The 25245-nt window shown below is 34.0% G+C and overlaps 1 long non-coding RNA gene across 2 annotated transcripts in view; it reads left to right on the plus strand.

Annotated features, from left to right (window-relative positions):
- The first annotated feature begins 12015 nt into the window (after positions 1–12015).
- The window catches only part of LOC101146410 (uncharacterized), a 194540-nt gene continuing 181310 nt past the window's right edge, over positions 12016–25245 (plus strand). Inside the window, exon 1 of one of the 2 annotated variants that reach the window (XR_008674840.2) lies at positions 12016–15867. This is a non-coding gene — a long non-coding RNA (uncharacterized lncRNA). The remainder of the gene's footprint in view (positions 15868–25245) is intronic. The other variant, XR_008674839.2, reaches the window with a different exon arrangement.

Consider the following 25245-nt stretch of genomic DNA (forward strand, 5'->3'; position numbering starts at 1 on the left):
CCTTCCTTTTGCTTTAAGTTGCCAAATAATAATTTCGCTTTTTCTCAAATCATATTAGTGTCTATACATATGTCTTTCTCACATTGATCTTAAAACCACATAGAAGGTGCGCGTTCTATACAATATAAAAAAGTACTTTGCAGAAAGTACTGGTGTAATTGCAGCTATAGCTTAATGAATTTTTCTTTTTTTGCAATGGTTGTTAAGCTGGATTCATTTATCTTGAAACGCTGGGCAACTGCAACTGCAGACCTCAATCTATGATATGTATCAAACAATTCAACTTTTTCTTGTAATGTGGTGACTTCTCTCTGTTTCTTGGGAGCACTTTCAGTAACACTAATAGCACTTCATATGGGCCCACTGCTGTTATTCAAGGTTTACAATATTGCGCTAACATGACAAATACATGAAAACTACAAGAGATATATTTACTATGTAACATATTTTACTGGAGAAAGAACTGATCACTTGAAGATGATTAGCTTCACATGGCGCTTTAAATGCATACTTGATCCTTTCAACATGAGTTGGCAACAAAAGATGGCTATAAAATTATTAAAATAGTACAGCTTATATGACTGTTAATTTTATGCAGTTATTATATAATACAGCATCTTTATGTTTGGTTACATTTCTCTGGACTGCAAATATCTTTGTAAGTGTTTGTGATTATACAGTTTGGTAAATTTTAACTTTTAATTGTAGATTTGTATCTATTTTATAGTAATAAATGATAAAATAGAGCAGTATTTACATATATTTTATGCATTTTCATGACATATCTAACCTTTTCTGAATTTTTTCAAAATTTCTGTGCTACACTGTGAGTTTTTTCAAATTGTCACAAATTTCAAAAAAAAATTCAAATGTATCTATTGAAAAAAATCTGCATAACAGTGAGCCTTCACAGTTCAAGGCTGTGTTATTCAAGGGTTAGTTGTATATGTTATTAAAATTCACAATCTCACAAGGAGCTTATGCTGCTTTCTGACAGCCCAAGAATGCTTCCCATGCTAGCTCATGTCTTTATTGATAGTAAATATGTTCCCCACCTAAAAGATGTCTGAAGCCCATTAGCTTTACTCATGGTGCCAGAAGTAGTGTAATATTTTTTCTTCTCTTAGTGAATTTCTTTTCCAGAAAAAAAGAGTTGAAACTTAATAAGATCAATATAGAAGGCCAAAAGTTGTCCTGAGCAATGGGGTTATTTCTTAACCAGATGCTTGTCTCTTCTCCCCAGCTGCAACATTTCTCTGTACTGAATTTCTTTAGTGCCAAGGGGGATAAGTGGAAAGAGATGAAAATATAGCTGCTGTTGCATGGATGACCCCATTCACTCTGACTCCTTCCTCAAGTTTCATTTTTCCTTATAATTCTCGGAGGAATGCTTTGCCTAACCACCTACCCCAACATCTAGGATTTACTTTTAAGATGGTCAGTTAATATTTCTTGAACATAAACTTTTGGCCAGAGTAACTGGAAATTTAAGTTTATTAAACTTTTACATACTTAACTATGGTCTACAGGGTATTTTAAACTCTGCCATTTGGGTTTAGATCTGCTTTTTTACCCCCACCCCCAAATGTGCAGCAGTGTGAAATGTATGAGAACTAATTGGAAAAAGTAATTTTTTTAAGACCTTGGTATCTTATTTCTGCCAGACAATAGAGAACAAATATAAAATATTCCCATGATTAAACACACCAGATACAGCTTGAATTTTTAGAATATTAAACAGGAGTGATAATGAGGAAGAACTTAGGTCCCTAATTACAAAACGTTTATATATATACACACACACACACACATCATATTAAGAATGTAAGTAAATCAAGTTACAACACAATATATGCAGTAAGATTTCCTTTCTTATAAAGCCAACTATATCAAGCAAATTAAAGTCACATATATGGAATATAATTTAATCTGTTTTACAAGTGAGGGCTGGGGGTGGTGGCTCAAGCCTGTAATCCTAGCTCTTTGGGAGGCCGAGACAGGAGGATAGCTTGAGCCCAGGAGTCTGAGACCAGCCTGAGAAATATGGTGAGACCATTGTCTTCACAAAATAAATAAATAAATAAATTTCTAAAAATTAAAAATAGGGTAGGTACGGTGGCCCACGCCTGTAAACCTAGCACTTTGGGGGGCCAAGATGTGCAGATCACTTGAGGTCAGGAGTTCAAGACCAGCCTGGCCAACATGGTGGAACGCTGTCTCTAATTACTTGAACCCAGGAGGTGGAGGTTGCAGTTAGCCAAGATCGCACCACTTCACTCCAGCCTGGTCGACAGGGCAAGACCCCTGTCTCAAAAATAAATAAATATTACAAAAAAAGTACAAGTGATTATGTATTTTTCATACAATGCATATTTCCTGAAAACACATTCAGTTTAGTAGTTACATTAGGGGAACAGAATACTATCATTATGGAAAGGAAGGCATCTTTATTTTATGCTTTGTATGCTTCTGTAAGACTAGATTTTTTAAACCTCACGAAGGTATTACCTTTTCAAACAGTCTGCTATGATATTTATTGAACAAGTATTCAAATGTTTCCTTTGCATAGTTTACTACTTGGTGGTATTCTCCTTAGCAATGTCTATTGGAAGGTCCTAGTATATTCAATATAAATAAATGAAATAACATTGTACTATATTATTAGACTGTATTATTGGATTACATTAAAGTTTTCTTCTGATAAGAATGTCTGTTATATTTTTCTCTTCTTATTTCACAGTGATTAGGCTGACTGACTTTCTCTTTCACTTGCTGTTAGGATTTCTGGGGACATTACTTCCCATCTCCCTGATCTAGTCAGTTCAGTTCACCATTTTGCAACCAGGACTATCATTCACAAGCCTGGCAAAGCCTGACTGTGAAGTCTGTACCTCTACTCTCGCCTACCCCTTAGATGAAATGACCTGGAAGTAACACTACTTCTTATTGATCCTCCTGGCTATCATATCCCATTCACCTTCTTCCAGGTTTATCCAAGATACCCTAATAATGTTTCCTATGCAAGGTAATCTTTTAACACTAGTCTAACTCCCACTTTCTGATTTCACACCTTCTACTGAGACTGAGCTTCTGATAGTATCAATACTCATATATAAGTTATTTTAACATGCATACATATATATTCTTGGAGGAGTAGACAGTACACGTTTTTTATAGACTCATGCAGTGGGGTTTAAATACAGTTTAGCTGTTATGTAATTTTTGGCAAGCTTCTTAGCTTCTCTAAATCTTAGTTTCCAAATATGTTAAAAGAAAGTATATAAAAATTACCAACTTATAATTTCATTTTGAGGATGAAATGAATTATTGTACCCAAAGTACTTAGAGCATCACCTAGCACAGAAAAATATGAAATAAAGATAGACCATTTTGATTATTTCATAGAAAGAAATGTCATGGTATTACTTATTATTAATGAATATGTTGAAGGAACAATTAGTAAAAATGAATATATGATATATATTGCAGTGCTTTGCATTGATGGCCTGATGCAAATAGCAGTAATTACTTACACAGGATGGCTAACATTTCTGGGAAAGACATTCTAATCAATAGTTGCTATCTGTGGCAGGTTAAGTGTTTGAATTAAAAAAAAAAAGCAGTAACTCATTGTGATACTTCCAAATGCACTGTTCACATTTTAAGTTGGTGACAGATTATTACAAGAAATAGGAAAGATAATCCTAAATCTTAGTCAATTTTCTTTCTCATTACAGATTTTAAAAAGTGACTAGCAAGGGAGAATTTTGAGAGTCTAGAAAAACTGGAGGAAAGAAAAAAGAGGGAAGGAAGGAGAGAAAAAAGGAAGGAAAGAAGGAAGAAAGGAAAAAAAAGGAGGAAGGGAGGGAGGAGATAAAGGAAAGAAAAGGAAAAGAAAAAAGGCAGAAAGAAATAGAAAGAAAGAAAAGAAAGAAATAGAAAGAAAGAGAATGAAAGAGAAAAGAAAAGAAAAGAAAGAAAGGTAGAAAAGAAAGAAGTAATGGAAGAAATTTGAGTATTAACAGAGGGCACTCAGGTTTCCAATTCAATACATCTTCTTTGCATATTCTACACATTAGATTGTCAAATATTCAGCTTCTGTCAGAAATTTAGGCTATTAGCCATTTACAACTTACTTTGAATTAATTTAATCAGATTATCAGATTAGGATTTTGCTTAGTGACTGCCAAAATCAGCCACCCTGAGGAAATTGGAGTTTTGATTGAAAAGTGGAACTGACAGGAAGTTTGGTTTGAAAGCACAGGGCTCTTGCTGGAGGAGAAGGGATTGTGGGTGTTCAGCGAGTTAGAAGAGCCTGGGATAGCCAGAGGGAAGCATGAGGGTACTGGATGCCTGGGCAAAGATTAAGAGAATTTACCGAGAGGTGGGACATTTCCAAGACAAACAGCATACTTTACACTTTGGCTAAAGTCCCTCATGGCAGTACTCATTTTTGATATGTGCTCTCACTACATTTAATCGCAGTGACAGTTGTGAGATTAGAGGTACCGCTTTCTTCAAAAGGATCATTGAAAGTTGTGGGTTTATCCTTGTGTTTCTGTTTAGTTTTTTATCATAGTAGTTTTATTTGTAAACCAAAATTCATTATATTTTAGACCTTTGCTCCAAAAGGCTAATGTAATAATTAAGTTTTTTAATGGATTTAAGATTTTAACTCTAAAACCTCGTCAACATTCCATACATTATGATTCACGTGGGACTCGTAAAAGACAGACTCCACACTTCAGAACTGCAATGGGCTTTTTATTCCCACTGCTGAGTATTTCCGACTTCTTTTGAAGGTTATAAATTTACAACTTAGTATGTTTTATGGTGTGGGGAATATTGCGGAGAATGATCTGGACAGACGAAAATGGGATTCTGTTGGCCCTCAATGTTCTTTTCTTGAGAAACCTACTCTGCATTTTAATACATGTTATACTATCTTCAAGTTTTAACCAAAATGTTAATTTGATTTTTTTTTTCTTTCAGTCAGGAACTTTTTGATGACATATTTGTATTCCACATTTCTTCACTTGTCCCAGTGTTTTATTGGGAAAGTGTTGAGGCGTCTTGGGATCTCTTCTGACTCGTTAAGCATGGAGAATGATTGGTTGTTAAACGCAGTAGGGGAATATTAGTAGGAAAAAACTGATTTTGGTTTTATGAATGGAGATGGGTGCCTGTCGACATTTAGAAATAAGGTTGGAGCACTATACTGGTGTATGTGCTGAAGATTTGGGGGTCATCAAACAACCTATATGTAAGAGTCAATGAGATTTAAAAGAATTGAAAAGAAAATCAGATATAAGAGAAGAACAAAACAGGAGAAACAGTGTCATGGAAACTAAGGGAGTAGTTTTACTACTTTAATGTATATTTCTCAGAAATTGCTTTTTGGACATTACTTCCATACTTGAGAAAATATTTCTGTAACATACCTATCAAGTGTTTAGATTAATTATTTTTTTCTGATTAAAACATTTTGCTCATGTATCTTTTAATTTTTAATTTTAGTACAATTGTATATTTACAAAATTATTGAAAAGATAATACAGAGAGCTCCCCACACTCAGTTTCTCAAATCTATCTTATTAGTATGATATATTTATCACAATTAATGAAACATAATTGATACCTGGTAACACACCAAAGTCTATATGTTATTTAAATCTCCTCAGTGTTTCCCCAACACCCTCTTTCTGTTCCATGATGACGTGCAGGGGTACCACATTCCATTTAGTAGTCGTATCACCTTAGTCTATTCTTGGTTGTGACAGTTTCTCAGACATTTCTTGCTTCTAATGACCTTTATAATTTTGTGGCTTACCGGTCACTTGTTCTGTGTAACATTCCTCAATTGGAATTTATCTGATATTTATCTCAGGCTTAGACTGGAGTCATGCATTTTAAGAGGAGGACCACAAAGGTAAATTGCCATTCTCATCACCTGTTATCAAAGATGAATACTATCAAAATAACTTATCATTATTGATGTTGACATTGATCAGCTAGCTTGTGGAAGTGTTAATCAGATTTCCCCACTGTAAAGCCGATTATTTTCTTTCTCTCTCTTTCAACATCGTGCTTTCATATATATATATATATATACACACACACACATATATATATATATACACACACACACACATATATATATACACACACACACACACACACACACACACACACACACACATATATGTATTTTTATTACACTTTAAGTTCTAGGGTACATGTGCCCAACGTGCAGGTTTGTTACATATGTATACATGTGCCATGTTGGTGTGCTGCACCCATTAACTCGTCATTTACATTAGGTATTTCTCCTAATGCTATCCCTCCCCCCTCCCCCCACCCCACAACAGGACACGGTGTGTAATGTCCCCCTTCCTGTGTCCAAGTGTTCTCATTGTTCAATTCCCACCTATTAGTGAGAACATGTGGTGTTTGGTTTTCTGTCCTTGCAATAGTTTGCTGAGAATGATGGTTTCCAGCTTCACCCATGTCCCTAGAAAGGACATGAACTCATCCTTTTTTATGGCTGCATAATATTCCATGGTGTATATGTGCCACATTTTCTTAATCCAGTCTATCAGTGTTGGACATTTGGGTTGGTTCCAAGTCTTTACTATTGTGAGTAGTGCCACAATAAACATACGTGTGCATGTGTCTTTATAGCAGCATGATTTATAATCCTTTGGGTATATACCCAGTAATGGGATTGCTGGGTCAAATGGTATTTCTAGTTCTAGATCCCTGAGGAATTGCCACACTGTCTTCCACAATGGTTGAACTAGTTTACAAAATGTTCCTATTTCTCCACAACCTCTCCAGCACCTGTTGTTTCCTGACTTTTTAATGATCGCCATTCTAACTGGTGTGAGATGATATCTCATTGTGATTTTGATTTGCATTTCTCTGATTGCCAGTGATGATGAGCATTTTTTCATGTGTCTGTTGGCTGCATAAATGTCTTCTTTTGAGAAGCATCTGTTCATGTCCTTCACCCACTTTTTGATGGGGTTGTTTTTTTCTTGTAAATTTGTTTGAGTTCATTGTAGATTCTGGATATTAGCCCTTTGTCAGATGAATAGATTGCAAAAATTTTCTCCCATTCTGTAGGTTGCCTGTTTACTCTGATGGTAGTTTCTTTTGCTGTGCAGAAGCTCTTTAGTTTAATTAGATCCCATTTGTCAATTTTGGCTTTTGTTACTTTTGGTGTTTTAGACATGAAGTCCTTGCCCATGCCTATGTCCTGAATGGTATTGCCTAGGTTGTCTTCTAGGGTTTTTATGGTTTTAGGTCTAACCTTTAAGTCTTTAATCCATCTTGAATTAATTTTTGTATAAGGTGTAAGGAAGGGATCCAGTTTCAGCTTTCTACATATGGCTAGCCAGTTTTCCCAGCACCATTTATTAAATAGGGAATCCTTTCCCCATTTCTTGTTTTTGTCAGGTTTGTCAAAGATCAGATAGTTGTAGATGTGTGGTATTATTTCTGAGGCCTCCGTTCTGTTCCATTGGTCTATATCTCTGTTTTGGTACCAGTACCATGCTGTTTTGGTTACTGTAGCCTTGTAGTATAGTTTGAGGTCAGGTAGCGTGATGCCTCCAGCTTTGTTCTTTTGGCTTAGGATTGACTTGGCAATGCGGGCTCTTTTTTTGGTTCCATATGAACTTTAAAGTAGTTTTTTCCAATTCTGTGAAGAAAGTCATTGGTAGCTTGATGGGGATGGCATTGAATCTATAAATTACCTTGGGCAGTATGGCCATTTTCACGATACTGATTCTTCCTATCCATGAGCATGGAATGTTCTTCCATTTGTTTGTGTCGTCTTTTATTTTGTTGAGCAGTGGTTTGTAGTTCTCCTTGAAGAGGTCCTTCACATCCCTTGTAAGTTGGATTCCTAGGTATTTTATTCTCTTTGAAACAATTGTGAATGGGAGTTCACTCATGATTTGGCTCTCTGTTTGTCTGTTATTGATGTGTAAGAATGTTTGTGATTTTTGCACATTGATTTTGTATCCTGAGACTTTGCTGAAGTTGCTTATCAGCTTAAGGAGATTTTGGGCTGAGACGATGGGGTTTTATAGATATACAATCATGTCGTCTGAAAACAGGGACAATTTGACTTCCTCTTTTCCTAATTGAATACCCTTTATTTCTTTCTCCTGCCTGAATGCCTGGCCAGAACTTCCAACACTATGTTGAATAGGAGTGGTGAGAGAGGGCATCCCTGTCTTGTGCCAGTTTCCAAAGGGAATGCTTCCAGTTTTTGCCCATTCAGTATGATATTGGCTGTGGGTTTTTCATAAATAGCTCTTATTATTTTGAGATACATCCCATCAATACCTAATTTATTGAGAGTTTTTAGCATGAAGGGCTGTTGAATTTTGTCAAAGGCCTTTTCTGCGTCTGTTGAGATAATCATGTGGTTTTTGTCTTTGGTTCTGTTTATATGCTGGATTACATTTATTGATTTGCATATGTTGAACCAGCCTTGCATCCCAGGGATGAAGTCCACTTGATCATGGTGGATAAGCTTTTTGATGTGCTGCTGGATCCCGTTTGCCAGTATTTATTGAGGATTTTTGCATCGATGTTCATCAGACATATTGGTCGAAAATTCTCTTTTTTTGTTGTGTCTCTGCCTGGCTTTGGTATCGGGATGATGCTGGCCTCATAAAATGAGTTAGGGAGGATTCCCTCTTTTTCTATTGATTGGAATAGTTTCAGAAGGAACAGTACAAGCTCCTTCTTGTACCTCTGGTATAATTTGGCTGTGAGTCTGTCTGGTCCTGGACTTTTTTTGGTTGGTAGGCTATTGATTATTGCCTCAAGTTCAGAGCCTGTTATTGGTCTATTCAGAGATTCAACTTCTTCCGTGTTTAGTCTTGGGAGGGTGTATGTGTCCAGGAATTTATCAATTTCTTCTAGATTTTCTAGTTTATTTGCATAGAGGTGTTTATAGTCTTTTCTGATGATAGTTTGCATTTCTGTGGGATTGGTGGTGATATCCCCTTTATCATTTTTTATTGCGTCTATTTGATTCTTCCCTCTTTTCTTCTTTATTAGTCTTACTAGTGGTCTATCAATTTTGTCGATCTTTTCAAAAGACCAGCTCCTGGATTCATTGATTTTTTGAAGGGCTTTTTGTGTCTCTATCTCCTTCAGTTAACATCATGTTTTTTGAAAAGAGGTCACTACACTCAGCCGCCAGGTAACAAACAAGTGAAAAATTATGTTCCTAAATTCTATATATCAGAATCATATATATATGTAGAAAGAGAGAGAGAGAGCCAGGTGCGGTGGCTCATGCCTATAATCCCAACACTTTGGGAGAGAGAGGTGGGTGGATCACTTGAGGTCAGGAGTTCAAGACCGGCCTTAGCAACATGGTGAAACACCATCTCTACCGAAAATACAAAAATTATCCGACTTGATGGCAAATGCCTGTAATCCCAGCTTTCCAGCTACTTGAAAGGCTGAGGCAGGAGAATCAGTTGGACCTGGGAGGCGGAGGTTGCAGTGAGCTGAGATTGCACCACTGCACTCAAGCCTGGGCAATGAGAGTGAAACTCCATCTCAAAAAAAAAAAAAAAAAAAAAAAAAAAAACAATTTTCTGCATGGAATATCTGTTTGTTCTCTATATGTTTATTGTTTATTCATCTAATCATTTACTTACATCAGTATGGATTCATGGATATTTATTTTATACTTGGGTTATCAACCAATACTACTCTATTTTGTTGTTTAAATTGTTTCAGCATTAGTAATTGGGACTTCTTTCAGCTGTCACTTATACGCCTTTTTTAAATATCCCACCATTGTTTATTTTTATTTTATTTTTTAGCACTTACTTTCTTTGTGGCACTATGCTCCAGGTCCACCTTACATATTTCTTGTCAAGTCCTAGAATCAAGCATTTCTCTAAGGAGTCCTAGTGTCTTTGATTGGAGAATGGTATTAGAAACTAATATCTGGTTTCTAGGTATGCTCACTTCCACGGTGGTGTCATTGCTTCCAGACCCTCTCAGCTGACAGAACATGAACATGGATTTATTTAGATCTTCTTCAATTTTTTTATCAGTGTTTTGTAGTTTTGCACATATGCATGCCATACATATTCTGTTACATTTATATCTAAGTACATAATGTTTAGATTCTATTATGAATAATATTTTTAAAATTTCGAAAGTCAAGTGTTTATTTCTGGTAAAGGGGAAAGCATTTGACTGTTGTATATTGAGCTTGTGTCCTAAAACCTTGCCAAATTGGCTTTATTTTTTGTAATTTCTTTGGGATTTTCTATATAGACATATCATGTGTGACTAGACAGTTTTATATATTCCTTTCCAATATTTATGTTTCATTTCCTTTTCTTGTCTTATTTCATCAGCTAGGACTGCTGGTATGATGCTGAATAGGAGTAGTGACAGGGAACATCCTTGTCTTTTCTCTGTCTTGGGGGAGAGTATCTAGTTTCTCACTGTTAGATATGATGCTAGTAGCTATTTTGTAGATGTTCTTCATCAATCTGAAGATGTTCTCCTCTATTTTTAGTTTGCTAAGAGTTTTTATCCTTGCTTGAGTGTTGGATTTTGTGAAATGTTGTGTCTTGTGTCAATTGATATGATCATATTTTGTGTTGACTTTCAAATATTGAACTAACTTCGCATATATGAAATAAAGACCACTTGGTCTTCGGGTATAATTATTTCAATACATTGCTAAATTATACTGGCTAATGTATTATTAAGGATTTTTATGTCTACCTCCATGAAGGATAAGGGTGTACAAATTTCCTTTCTTGTAATATATTTATCTAATTTTGGCATTAGGAGTAATGCTGGCCTCATTCAATGCGTTAGAAAGCGTTCCTCTGCTTTTATGTTTTGGAGGGGATTGTGGGAAACTGATGTGAGTTCTTCCTTAAATATTTGGTAGAACTCACCTGTGAAACCATTGGGATCCAGTGGTTTCTTTGGGGAAAGATTAGGAATTATTATCTCAACTTATTTTAGATATATGGCTATTCGTGTCATCAATTTATCCGTGTGTGTTTAGATTGTTCTTAATCTTTCTGAAACTAAAAAATATATTTGATAAAATATAAAAGTGCCTCTAGAGATTCCCTCAAAAAAAAAAGCAGATTTATAGGCTTAGAAAATGGAATGAAGCTGGTAATGGTTAAAAAAAATTATACTGAGAATGCAAAATCATTTTTGAAATTCTGGTCAAATTAATAAGATAGATATCTTCCCTCCATTACTTCAATGTACCATATTTTTGTTTGTTTGTTTGCATGTGTCTGTGTGCCTCTCTGTTTGCTAAATTAAAAAAATTTCTATTTTGACAATTACATGTCATATTATGTTTTATTTTAAATTATTTCCATATGACCTTTGTGGAGAAGATTTACTTAATCATTTAAGCTTATTTTCTTTATAATAGTTTGAGTTGTTTCATGATCACATTCAACTTAATTTAACTTTATTTGAAATTGTTTCTCAATGTATTCTGGTTATTCTCATTAAGAAATAAGTGTTCAAAATACCATGTCATTATTAGCATATCTTGCTTAAAGTGAAAGCCATTGTAGCATGGTTTGCAATTTACTTTGGAGTAACAATGGGGTTTTGTGAAGAAAGATTATGTCTCAGATTTTATTTTAAAATGTTAGAATTTCAAGAGATAAATAGTCTTCTTGGTCTCAACTAGCATGAGAAGTAGAGGGGAAATATTTTCATAAAAAGGTAAAAGAGACTAACAATTGTAGTTTCACCCAACCAGTATTATATTTAGTTGTTTTAAGACAATGACATCATGTAGCTGTAGGATGACAAAAAAATGGCATTTTTCAAATAGCACCTTTCTCCATAATTTGTTTATTATAATTATTTGAATATGTGATAATTACTAATATTGTCGTAATATTCTGCCACATTTATGAAAACACTGGACGTTACCACCTCAGCATTTTAATTGCTCACCACAGTGACATTTTCTTTAGGACTGGTTGTTTTGCTTTCAGTTTGCTTCCTCGACTATCATCATGAGATCAAAAGCTGTGTTTTTTATACCACATGACAGCCCGATGCCCCACACAGGGTCAGCATTAAACAAAATTTTTGATAGGATCAGGTGAGCCAAAGGATGAATAAATGAGTACTCACGTTCAGGTGGCATCAGGTGGGAATTGTGGCTAGGTAAAATGGCATCTTGTTACAATGGTAATTTCAGTCACCTATTCCTTACCTCTTCTGGGCAGGCGGATTGATTTGCAATTGGCTTCTTTTCTTCTTTCTCACTCTACTAATACTAGATGGAAATCTCATTGACTCTTAACAACAAAGCAAGTATCTTACCATATTCACAGGTTCTACCCCACCTACTAGGGAAGTAAAAGTATACAGGGAGTGGAAATCTTGGGGCCATCTTAGAATCCTGCCCACCACAAGCAGCAAAATATTCCTGCTCCAATATGTTTCCCATAGCTACCTTGTGTCTTCCAACTTCATGTGAGTGGTGTGTTTGTTGCTTTGCTTATGGGCAAAGATGATTTTTTGGGGGAGATATTTGATTAACCTTCTAACTTCTTTTATCTTTGACACCTTCAGTCTTCCTTCATTTACCTTTATACAGACTTTATTATAAGGTCACTTTTCTTTTCCTTTTTCCTTTAGGGTCTCTTCCCTTTGCATAGATTATTGGAACTCTCCACTTACAAAGACTAGCTTTTATGCTTCCAACTCTTGATATCAAGTTTTTATCTAGCATCAGACCTTGAATGTGAGTTGTCCATGTGTCAGAACTGTCTTTCAAAATCAAAAGTTTCACATACCATTTTCGATTATCCCAAAGGAAATGCTAGGCACCTATTTATTCCACAATTATTTTTAAAGTGTGTATGTATTAATTGTGCACATACTATTTTATTATTTACAAAGTGAGTTAAGCACAGTATTCCTGTTCAAAATACGAAAATAAGTATCATGGAAAAGTGGCAACTGTGTCTTATGTTCCTTCATTTTTAGCACCTTGTTATTCCTTTTATATAAAACTCTGGTGTACACACAGTTTTTCCTCTTTTCTGGAAAATGTGAATAAATTACATTTCCTTTGTACATTCCGTGCTGTCTTGGACAAAATCAAACACTTGAGGGTAGAAATGAATTGTATTCCAGTAGTAGATAGGACAATTTTTCACTCCTTTCAACTTAGGCGTTGTATTAGTTTTCTACAAATAACAACTATAGACTGAACGACTTAAACAACAGGAATTTATTTTTTCACGATTCTGGAGGCAAGGAGTCCCAGCTCAAGGTGTTGGCAGGGTAGGTTTTTCTGAGCCCCATCCTTTGCTTTGCAAATGGGTATCTTCTCCCTATGTCTTCACATGGTCTTCTCTGTGTTTTTGTGTCCTAACCTCCTCTTCTTATAAGGACACCAGTCATTGGATTCAGGCCCATCCTACTGATCTCCTTTAATTTAATTACCTCTTTAAAGACACTAACTCCACCTACAGTCAGATTTTGAGGTACTGGGAGTAAGGACTTCAGCATCTGAATTGGGGAGGAGACAATTCAGCCTGTAACAGTCATGATATGAATTAACTGCTATTGTGCATGAGATGTCTAACGAAAAGACAGAAAAGAAGTGTAAAGAAGTGATTACTGAGATCAACAAATGTTACTATAGGACTGCCAGTCTATAGCTACTGCAGATATATATATATATATATAACAATGTAATAGTGGGTGATTTGTAGATGATAATAGACCATTCAGAGAAACAAGTTGAATATTTTCTTACATTGGAAAAAAAAAGGGGACACAAAAGAAATGATTTCCCAGCATTTTATTAGATTCCATAAGAATTCTGAGCATCAAACTATACACTGCTATATATGAAGCCAAATCCAATGGGAATCTTTTGATTTTACATATCGATCACTTTCAAAATAAGGATACTAGCCTTATTTGCTGTGCAATATTATCATGACATGCATTTTTAATTTATTGGGTCTTTCAGTTTTTATGCATCTATAAAGCCTAATAGTTCAGCCTCTCTGTAGGCATCTTTGCTACTTCCTATCTGAGGAAATAATGTTTTATTATAAAATTACAATTTTTTTGTAATTTAGATCTGTACTTTCTAAGATAAGAAAACAGATCTATCATTTGGGGCAAGAATAGAAACAAAATAAACTCTCTTAAAGCAGGGGAAACAACTTTCTGAAAAAAAAAAATTGAAGACACACCTTTCGTGTATTTTAGGAACATTTCACTTTTGCTCATCTTCTGACTGCATTGTGAACCATCATAGCTAGATCAAAATTAGTTATGTTAATAAACAAAAACAAAAATTCTGTCTATTTGCCTTACATTAAGAGATATCCTTTTGCCTGATGCAACAACAGAAACTAAAATCTCTAACGAAAAACATCCTGGCTTCTCTCACCATCGTTGTCCAATAGGAAGGAATTTGGTCAGGAGTAAAAATAACTCAGTTATGATCCATGTTATTACACTCCTCTGAGCTTCTTTCTCTCTTCCACATGTTGAATGACTTACTGGTTTATTTTTGCCACATACATAATGTTTGGCTCCTATCTCATGTGCAATCAGTCTTAATTATTGGATCTCTTTCCCCCCTACAATCAGATCATTTTGATTATTACTTTAATTGTACATTCCCTAACTAACTTCTCTCTAGTTTGTTTTTAACTTCAGGCTACCTGTGGGCATAACGTTTTACAATTCAGAATGTGAATTTTACACTTAGCCTAATAACTAAATAAGCTTAGAAATTTAGGTACGGTAAATTAGGTCACTTGGTACCTTTTCATACAAGGAAAGCAAACTTCTTGTGTGCCTAGGTGTTGCTTTTGGAGAAACTTTCCTGAGCATTGAGGAGTCAGTGCTAACTCCTGCAACCATGTGAGTCTCTCCGACTCTGTGATGCCAACTTACCATCTTGCTGTAGTCGAAGAGCTTTAGGTTGGAGTGAATGGGTACCATCTTTGTTCTTAGAGGTGGACTCTAAGGACCTTGTTTTTGTAGGAAAACACAAGGGCTATTTTAGTGTTAATTTGAACACATCAGAAGAGTTTACATCAGAATTTCAAAGAAACGTAGGAATCCTTGTTACCTTTAAATCTCAAATTTTCTCCATGATATAAAATATCAGTCTTCTTTTAAAAGATCAGAAATTACCCCAATGACCAGATCCAAATGCTGAACAACAAACAGTCCAGATTTACCATGAGGAATAGGGTTAATATTTGCTCCCCAATGACAAATCCCAACCCGGAACAGATTTCAGCCAGGCAGCTAGCAAAGCTCGCGGGTGAACTGCACAGGCCATGGTGGGTGCAGAGCTCAGAGCCGGAAAGCAAACAGCTGCTGTAGCCTGATTTGAGTTAAAATAGTGTGAGTGTTTAGTCTGGCGCACGGCTTCAGGGGAGATTGGCAGCTGGGTCAAACAAAGTCCTTCCATTGGCTCCCTTCCCAGGCAGCTTCTGCTAGTGTTTAGGTACTAGTGCAGTGTAGAACCCTTTTCTCAGGCAAAACCTAACATCTGACCGCACCCTTTTTGCTATTAAAAAAAAAAAAAAAAAAAGCTTCTATTTTTTTCCTCCTGTCGTTAAGATAAATTCTCCAGTAGACAACCTCTCCCACTAATTGTGTATTAGCAACGTATTTTATCTTGAGAGCTTGTACACTGGGCTCTCAACGTGGTGTGGAAGGTAGCCTGTTACAGTGCTGGATTCATAAAAGGGCCTTTATGGTTTGTGAAAGAATATCTGTGTGCTTAGGGAGGAAACTTTTTGATCTGCAGAAAAGCCAGAAGACATCTAGGTAAGGCTACGATATCAAATCTACTTTTTTGGGGGAAAGTTGGGCAGTGAGACTGCTTAATCGCAACCAATGTGAGTTTAGAGGGTGCATGTTCACTTTTGTAGAAGTTCAAAATGTACTGACGATTGTTTGCTTATTTTTTGTTTGTTTGTTTAAATCTTAAAGGAATACTGTCGTCTGCATTTTTACGATTTTGTTTTCTTCTATTGAACCCATTACAGTGGATATAGAGTTTTATTATATAGCGAAATCTTTGTAAACTGCCACAGAAAGAAAGTGTTATTTAGAAGGGAAATTGACAAGTTTTAAAGAGTAATTGTACAATCATTTGAGGACAGAGGAACACTGCATTATACTAATAAGGGTTTAATTACCAAAAAAAGTTTAATGTTGCTTTGGAAGGAATATTAAGTAAGTTGTCTTTGTCTCTTACTTTTTAATTTTAGTCGCTGATTTAGCCTGTTGGGTCACATTTTTTGTTAGTGGTGAAGGCTGCCATGAATCCGTAATGAGGCCCCTTTGCACATGATTTTGGCACTTGGCCAAAATCAACTTCCCAGCGGCAAGCTTTCTCTAAAGAACCTGGAGCAATTTCTTTCTTTTTTTTTTTTTTTTTAATCAGGAATCATGTCTGAAAGCTGCCACAACCAGTTGTATAGGCATGTCAAAATGACTTTATACAGTCAATATGAAACAAGCATTAAATATTTTTTCTCATGTTGTTGCTTTTATCATTATGAAGTCCTTGCTTGTTGCCACCTAAGATACGATGGAGCAAGCACAATCTTAAAGAAGATTTGCTGATTTTTTGTTTTTCTCAGCAGACCAGAGTAGGTATGATCATCTTATTGAGAAGTATACAGTGCAAAAAAGGTTTTTCAAAACACTACAGGATAAATAACAAATGAATTCTTAAAACTGTTAATCTCTGTAAGTAATACTCAGTGAACAGTAAGTAATGGAGTTTTCTAGAAGTTTCATCGTGCGCGCAATTAAGCTTAACATTTTTATAGTGTTTTTGTTTATGTTAAAAGGTAGCATTTGGGATTTTTAAAAATGTCAGCATTTGTTATATAATTTTAAAAACGTATTAACACCTTGATATTATTTCTAACAAATGTTTTAATAGAAATGCTTGGTATATAAACATGGCTGAATAACTTTTAAGTAATTGTGTTTAATTGCTGTTTTGCAATAAAAGGATAATTTTTCATGAAAGAAATTCTGAAGCTCAAAGGTACTTAACATCCAATTTATGGAACTATTATTAATTTTGATATTACTATAACTGAATTTTGTTCTGTAAGCCAATTTTATACTCTAGTGTTTTAAGAGTTAAATTCACGAGTGGCAATGAAATACTATAGCAATCAAATATTAACACCTCAAATTTTCTATAGCCATTTTCAATAATATCTTTAGACATTAAACATAGGTACTCTACCGAATAATTAGAAGTAGAAAAGTGTAATATCAGTTGCTCTATTTTATTTTTTTAAAAGAAATTTTATTATCACTATCGTAAATACTATTATGCCTTGTGTGTTAATCTGTAGTAATCCAGAGTGCAACTTTATTTTACTAGAAACAGTCATATTTCTCTTTAAAATATTGATGAGAATCAGATACATTATTTTTTAAGAGTGACCTAATTAAGAGATTTCTTAATAGGCATGTTTATTCTGTATTTATCTTCCCTTTACAGTATAGAATATTGCAAATTTTGGTGATAGAAAAAATCATATTAATTTTAGGTAAATTTTAGGATTAGAAAATCCCTCCTGATTTCCTTCAGGTCATTTTTGTAAATATACAATTTATATTTGTTTTGCTGTGGACCGAATTATGATACTGTAAAAACCTTGCTATTAGTTTAACCGAGGAATGGAGTGTTTGGAATTTTCATACTAGTCAACATTAAAATCCATAGAAGTTATAAATTGTTATTAATAGAAATTTACCTAGATAAGTTCTCTTTGTGTGTGAGTTTACAGCTGAATTCTCATTTAATGTAATCTTTGTAATTTATGTAAAAGCAGTTAATAAAGGTAAATATTTCAAAACTTGGATTAAAAACCAAACATTTTCACATTTATTATCATGAAACAGGTGCAGGAAAAATAAGATAGCTTCTCTTGTTCAGCATGATTCTCACTTAAAAATTAATTTTGAATTCAATTTTAATTTTAATTTTAGCTCTTACATCTTCTGTTTTTATTTTTTGATTATTTTGAATCAATTGTTGTACTTAGCATTTGAAATTGATAGATTATTTTTCTAATATTTACTAAGAAATGTTTTAACTGAAAATTATAGGGTATTCTTTGCTAATTAGAGCCCATAGCAAAGTAAATGTCATCAAATATAGAACTTTTGGAGTACATAGAAGTGTTAGTTTGCGAGTTCAGAAGAAACTTACTTGTACACGATTACTGACAAATGTTTTTTAGTTGAGGTAGAAACAAGTAAGTGTATTAAGGACAATTTAAATTAACTTCCTTACTGAAATAGCTAAAAAATTGCTTTCTTTTGCTATGGCAATGCATTGTAATTATTTCCATAATCTAGGCTTTTTAGCAGAATTATTAGCTAATTTTCCTTAGGACCATAAATGCAAAACACTGATTACATTTCCTTCATTGAGTTAACATTTTAAAAATACTATATGGAAATGTGATTACTTTTAAAGAGAAAAATATTTTAATATTTTTGTTGAATTTCTTCAATTTATAAAGAATAGCTCGAACAAGTTTTTCGTTCATCTTTTGCCCCATACTTATATTGGAAATATTAAAATCTATGAAATTTTACAATGTGGAATCTCTTTTACTCTTCAGAAAAAGTTAAATTCATTTATAGTTGTCAATTCAAATTATGGACTTTTACCATTTTAAATGTGACAGGGTTTTTGTTTGTTTATTTTAATTATGCAACAGGCACATAAAATACTTTCTTTCCCTCCAATTAAAAGAGACATTAAATAATTAAACATCAACTTTTATTCTGTATTGAAAAGAAAGCTTTACCATTGCAGTATTTTATCCACAATTGTTTAAATGTGAGAAATCTTTACAACAGGGTATTTTAGGTGAGCATTTATCATTTAAATGAAGTGCTTTGTTCTGAGGAGTCTAAAATTCAGCAATAAGATAAATGCATTGCTACATTAGATTGAACATCATTGTTGAATTTTTGGCACAACTTCAGTGACCTCGGCCGTAAAAACTAGTATAGTCAGGATGATTTGGAATTTGCAGTAATAAAACTAGATATAGAAGCACGTGAAGACACCAACCTTTGTTGTTTTGGAGAAAGTATGCACTAAAATAAAAGATGATACCTTTCATATAAACTGCTAATAATAATACTTTGTTATTTCATTAATACAATAAATGTGAAATATTAAAACAGTAATTATAATCTGTAATGCATTTGTAAGGCTTTTCTCATAAAATTAACTGCCATATTTTACTCTTTTATTAGATGAACAAATGTCATATTTCCAAGCAGCCAACATACAACTATAGCTTATATAACCGAATAATTTTTTAATGTTACTTTGATTTATATACAACTCATATTGTATAGAAAGAATCACGTTAGCTGATTTTAAGTCTTGCTCAAATAAAAGAAGCATTGATTTGTACTTGTTGCAATTTTTTTACTTTATATTGGTTTAATTTTAAAATTATCACAAAGTAAATATTACTGTTTGATATCATTCTTAAACATTCATTTTACAAGCCACCTGACCTATTAGCTGTTTAAACAATGATGATTTATATCTTGCTATAAATTCTTCTCTCAAAGTCAAGACAAATAGATCAGTAAAAGAACCTCTTTTTTAATGCTCAAAATTTTTTCTCAAAAAACTGAAAGAATTTTTTTAGTTTTCTTTTGTTTATGTGTTCATGTGTATTTGCCAACCTGTGTTTTTGCCTACATCCTGAGATATATGTCTTTTGAACTCAAGGTTGGAAAGTCTGATAGCAGGCTCTAAGTTTATTCTTATTCCATATTACTTTTTATAAACAAATTTATTGAGTTTCTTACTGAGAGTAAGTCGATATATGAATCAATATTAATGATCACATCAAATCTGAGGATTTGCTTCCTTTAAAGCACTGAATATTCAGCATAAATTTGTGCTAATTTACGTGTTTATAGAGTGATTCTAAATATTTGATTAGTATTCGTTTTAAAGATTTACTAATTCTTTGAAAATCTGGAGAACTATCGTTTGCTTAAAAAACTAATATCTACTAAAGTTGTAATTGTCTCTGCTTTGCTATTATTGAAATATTACATAATCTCTTGTTTAAAAATATCATGAGACCAAGCTATCGTGCCTTTCTTTCCATTTCTCCCACTGACATCTGAGGTCAACGTCTGTAAGAGGAAATATCTGAAAATATTTCAAAAACGTTTTCTTTCCTGTGATAATCAACTGCTTTATCATTTGCAGAGATTTTGAAAGGAGTAACTGTTTTATTTGAATGCTTAGATAAATGTGAGGAATATATGGGCTTTCTGTGGACTTCAGTTTTAAAACTAAAATAGAAAGTAAGATGGAAAGTAATAAAATGATATATTTTATAGCAACTAATTACAACTTGCTGTTCATACATAAACAACATGCTGGAAAGGTAGACAGTGGGCTTTGAGAGCAGCTTTCATTTACTCAGTCTGTAAGAACTCTTGTGAAAATGGTGTCAAAGGGATGGTGGTGATCCATTCTGTATGGTCCATGGTGCTTTAAGCTTATACAGTCATTTACCATATTTAAATCCCTGAGTCTTGCCTCAGAGCCCCAATCACCAATCTCAGATATTTTTACAAGGAGAGAGGAGTTACACACTCATTCTTGTTCACTGGAGGATCTGTGATAGCGTTTCCTTGGCAGGAGCAGGGTTCTTCTCTGTGTAGTGATTTTTTTTAAATCCCTGTCTAGGTAGTTCAGCTCGTTCAGTTGGACAAATCAGCATTATAACCAAGCTGACTCAGCCTTAGCAAGGATCACTAGTTTTTCATTTTGCCCTAAACCTGGGCATTTTCCTGAAGAATATGGACAGTTGTGCATGAAAGGTCAAGTTGCTAAAAATTATAGAACATGCATGTTCTACTTATGAGTTACTAAGTTGTGTTTTGTGTTCAAAATAGTATATATAAATACATGTTTTGTGTACAGAATATTTAAACAGTGATAGAAACAGTTGTTCTGAAATTTAAGTTATGGGATTGGCTTTATTCCAATTCTACTTGAGATGTCATCCAAAATTACTTTTCGAAAGCACTGCTTTGAAAATTTCCTGTTACAGTCTTCATGAAGTATAGTGATCTGGATATGAATTTTCTGCTAGTACAGGAGTTTGGGAAAAATACAAGTGTATGACTATTGCATGTTCTGTGGGATTCTAATCTGATTACATGCTCTTTCCTCTCCATTCCTTGGGCCCATTCATAAATATTCTATGGAGAGTCATTTTTTTTCCTGTCAACAGCCAATTTCAGTCTTTATTTTAATTTATTTCTTTTTAGAGATAGGATCCTACTATGCTGCCAGGCCTGGAGTGTAGTGACTCTTCACAGGTGTGATCATGGCCCACTACAGTCTTGAAGTCCTGGGCTCAAGCGATTCTCCCACCTCAACCACCAATTGTAGATGTATTCAGATAGCATGACATTTGAAAAAGCTGATGGAGAGAAAATTCCTACTGAAGTGTGTTATAGATATCTCTAAAACATCTTTGGTTGTCAGGAAATGAATCAATGATATAGAAACAAACAATGATTTGTAATCTTGGCAGATAAACAGAGAAATAATCAGTTCAGAATATTTATGGAATGATAACATTTTCCTGTTGATATATTTTTGTGCCAACAAATTTAATTTGGAAACTGGTATTTGTTACTAGAAGGCAGTAATCAATTTTGGTAATCAGTAGTTTTAAATGCTTTATTCAAGACCAAGGGCTGATTTATTGAATGAATAGGTCTTAGATAAAATGTAAGCTATTAGGCCAACCCGTATCTGGAATTTGTTTTTATTTTCAATACCCAAGTCATTAAGTGTAAATGTAATAGTATTTGTATATTTTCAACTTTCAGATTAGTCATGTCTACCTTTGAAATTTGTTTTCTCCTTAGAGAAGTAACTTATGAGTAATCAAATATCTTGCAATTTCCATTTTCCATCTTAAAGCCCATGCAAGATCAAATTTGCAGTTGCTAAATCACATAAAAGTCTGGATTAATAGCAAAATGAGATTATGTAGCCCAAAATGAAATTATAAATAAAGTGCAGGTGTTTGCTAGGATTTCTGTGGTCAGATATACAAATAGAATCACAGGTAGAGTTTCTCATTTCTCACTTGAGAAAAGTGCAATTAAAAGTAATTTCCAGATGTTCAAATGCACAGCTGCTTTCTCCTAAACTAAATTTTGCAGAAATGAGCTAAATTATAATGGGTTTAAAAGTCACTACATTTTAATGGTTTTTAAATTGAATTTGAAACATCATTACTAGGTTTACCAGATGAAGAGAGTTAATGCTTATGAGTACCTGGTACAATTTTCATTTAGGTGGCAGCAGAGCCATTAACGTATTGGAAATTATAATAAGACCAAAACTTACATTGGGTTTGAAAAAATTGATTAGTATGTGTGTTGATACACTCCATGCCTTTATGAGATTTATATTATATGCTCTATGACACTATGAAAGTTATTCAGCTATAGGTGAAAGAAACGTGTGTATATGTTCATAAAATGGTATGTGTGTGGGGGAGGTGTGGGTGTGTATGTGTGAAAGAGATTTTTACATTTTCTTTGCCTAATGAAAAGGAAAATATCAAGAGTAAGATGTAAGTACACTGTTTGGAATATGCAAGTCTGTTAAATTGTTTTTACATATCAAATTATAAGCAATGACTATGAACCTACATATCTGTAATATCAACTTAAAAAATCCATCTATTTTACTCAGAGTTACTTACATGCCCAATAGCAATAAGCTACTGTCATAAATATTATCCCATTAAGTAAAGTCCTGTTCTTGACTAAGTTTTCTTGGGCTTGAAATAGGCTTTTCTTTGCAGCCAGGAATAGCCAAGTTTTTTCTAAAACTCTTACGGGAAGGCGTGTGGATGGTTAAACGAAGAATGGGAGGTAAAAAGTGGGGGCATTGCATTGGAATAGAGAATTAAAGAGCTTTTACCCTACGTAAGCTCAGACATTTATCATTAAACAATCCATTAGTATTTCCACAACAGTTTTCAAAGCGCACTACTGAAAGAATTTCAAAAATTTGACCTTGGAAGTGATTAGAAAACTGACGCATTAGTTTTGAGTCTGATGGTAGAACACTTTATCCTATGTACGACGTTCTTTCAAGTGAGTGACTCGTGCCCTTGAAAGCATTATCCATGGCCAGTGATTGATGGACTTGTTCAGGTCCTATGCAGAGTGCTTCATATATCTCATCTCAATCCTCTAAATAATCATGAAAGTTGATGATTATCTCATGGTACAGATGGGAGGCTAAGAGTGTTTAATTTTCCCCAAGTTCAAGTGCTAGTAAGTGTTGATGTCTGGATCTGAACCTGTGTTAATGGTGTTTCTAGTCAATGCTGTTATCTGTTGCACCACATTTTGAATAATCTTGGACTTTCAGAGTGTGAAGGACGATTAAATATAACCCTTTGGTATAAATGTTCTCTCTCTCACTCCTCTGTAACAATTGGAGAAACAGAGTTCAAACAATATTAAAATCAGCCATAGACAGAGAGTAGTGAGAAATATACTTTTTTTAATACAGAAGGTTTCCTGAAGTACTTTTAGTATTATTCTAAATTAAGCAATAACCAATGAACAATTTTGGTCATAAGCAGTTTCTCTCCAGAAAAAAAAACAAAACAGATAATATCCATGAACAAAGGTTCTATTTCTAATGTGAGTCTCTTTTGCACATCAGTGGCTTAAAATAATGAGTGGTGGAATAGCACAATAGGGGGAAACACCTCTCAGACAGGAAATTGCACTAGCTTGTTTTGTCAACATATACATTACTATACCCAGAGACATACAAGAGTTAGAGATGCACGGTGAGTTTTCACTGTGGCCATCTGTGCCATCCCGTGCAAGACTCTACTGTGGCATTCCACAGAAGCAAATCCTCAGAAGCCTTCTCAAAGTGCTTAACTGCCTTGAAACAGGTGTTTCTCACTAGACAACAATGTCCGTTTACTTTAAAATTCAGAATTTCCCCATATCACATGCTTATGAAGAAAGAAATTTGAACTCTATTATAGTCTAGTTGTTGGCAATTGTTATAAAAATTAGATTTCTAACCTCTATTGATAGCACTATACTTGAAATGAGAATGTGGGCATAAAATACTTCTTATAAACTTATTTTTAAGTTTTATGTAATGTTGGCTGTTACGAGTCAAGATATGAACACTGAAAATTTTGGGCCAAAGTCACTTTTTCAACACTGGCCCATTTGAGTTGTTGATTTTAGAGCTGGGATCATTGAATGTTATTTTTTTTCGCACCTTTATTTTATGCAACAGAAAACGAAGGCTTAAAGAGGGAAAAATGGCCTTTCTGCTCATGGTCATAATACTAGCACCTGGGGAGTTGGCTTTGATCACAGATTTTCCTTCCAGTTTTCTATTCCTTCATTTATATAAGGCCATTTACCCTCTAAATCGTTTACATCTAGTTATAAAATATTTTTTCTTTTCCTAAAACTTTAGTAGTACAGAAATACAATTGAAGGAGATTTGGCTTCGTTGGTAAATGTAGAAATAACTAATAAGAGGTATTGAATATAAACTTACCCATAAGTTATTGTTTCTGTAAATGAACACGATTAAAATGTCTAGTTTGTAATTTCATTCTTGATGTATATTCTAGGGCACGCTGACATTTTAAAGAATTTTGTTGAAACGCCCACTGAGCATGCTTTCTGAAAAATGAAGATTCTTTTGTTTTTTTCTTTTTTATGAGCTTTAAAAAGTTTTAAATAAAAGTTTCTAAGATGCATGATTCTTAAGCATACATCTGGATGAATGTCTTCCATATGCATCCATATGTAGTTATATACATTCATACATCTTCTCCCAGATAGCAGAATATAAAAATTTCAGCACTCCACAGGACTCTCTCATCCCCATCTGACAACTGTCACCATATATATTAGGTTTACCAGTCTTTGATTTCATATAAATAGAATTGCACAGTATGTATATATTTTTGTCTGGCTTACGTTACTCAATATTTTGTCCATGTGATTCTCCCATGTTGCATATATTGGTTGGTTGGTCTTTTTTGCTTTGCAGTATTTATTTGTGTGATTATGGCACAATTTTAATCT

The sequence above is a fragment of the Gorilla gorilla genome, chromosome 22 (genome assembly GCF_029281585.2).
Source record: "Gorilla gorilla gorilla isolate KB3781 chromosome 22, NHGRI_mGorGor1-v2.1_pri, whole genome shotgun sequence".
Lineage (NCBI taxonomy): Eukaryota > Metazoa > Chordata > Mammalia > Primates > Hominidae > Gorilla > Gorilla gorilla.